This window comes from Urocampus carinirostris, chromosome 6 (genome assembly GCF_059441175.1).
Source record: "Urocampus carinirostris isolate Australia breed hairy pipefish chromosome 6, RoL_Ucar_1.0, whole genome shotgun sequence".
Lineage (NCBI taxonomy): Eukaryota > Metazoa > Chordata > Actinopteri > Syngnathiformes > Syngnathidae > Urocampus > Urocampus carinirostris.
The window spans coordinates 10382850-10383377 of NC_142354.1; positions in this window are offsets into that span (position 1 = coordinate 10382850).

The window sequence follows — 528 nt, forward strand, 5'->3', positions numbered from 1 at the left end:
CAGCCGTACCGCTTATCCTCATTAGGGTCGCGGGGGGGCTGGAGCCCATCCCAGCCATCTCCGGGCAGTGGGCAGGGGACACCCTGAACTGGTTGCCAGCCAATCGCAGGGCACACAGGGACAGACAACTCATTCGCTCATTCACACCTAGGGACAATTTGGACCGGCCAATTCACCTGAAATGCATGTTTTTGGAACGTGGGAGGAAACTGGAGTGCCCGGAGGAAACCCACGCAAGCACGGGGAGAACATACAAACTCCGCACAGGATGTCTGGAGCTGGATTTGAACCCACGACAGGTTCCCATGACATGAACTGTGCCGCACAAGCGCTAACCACTGCGCCGTACAAGGGTATAAATATATTGTAAAGCGCTTTGGGAGGCCTTCATTGACTTGAAAAGCGCTATATAAATGCAAACCATATATAATACACACAAAAAAGATGACCCCCCCCCCAAAAAAACCCACAAATTTACATAATGCCATTAAAGTGGTCCCCAGTTCGCCATTACGATTTAGCTACGCG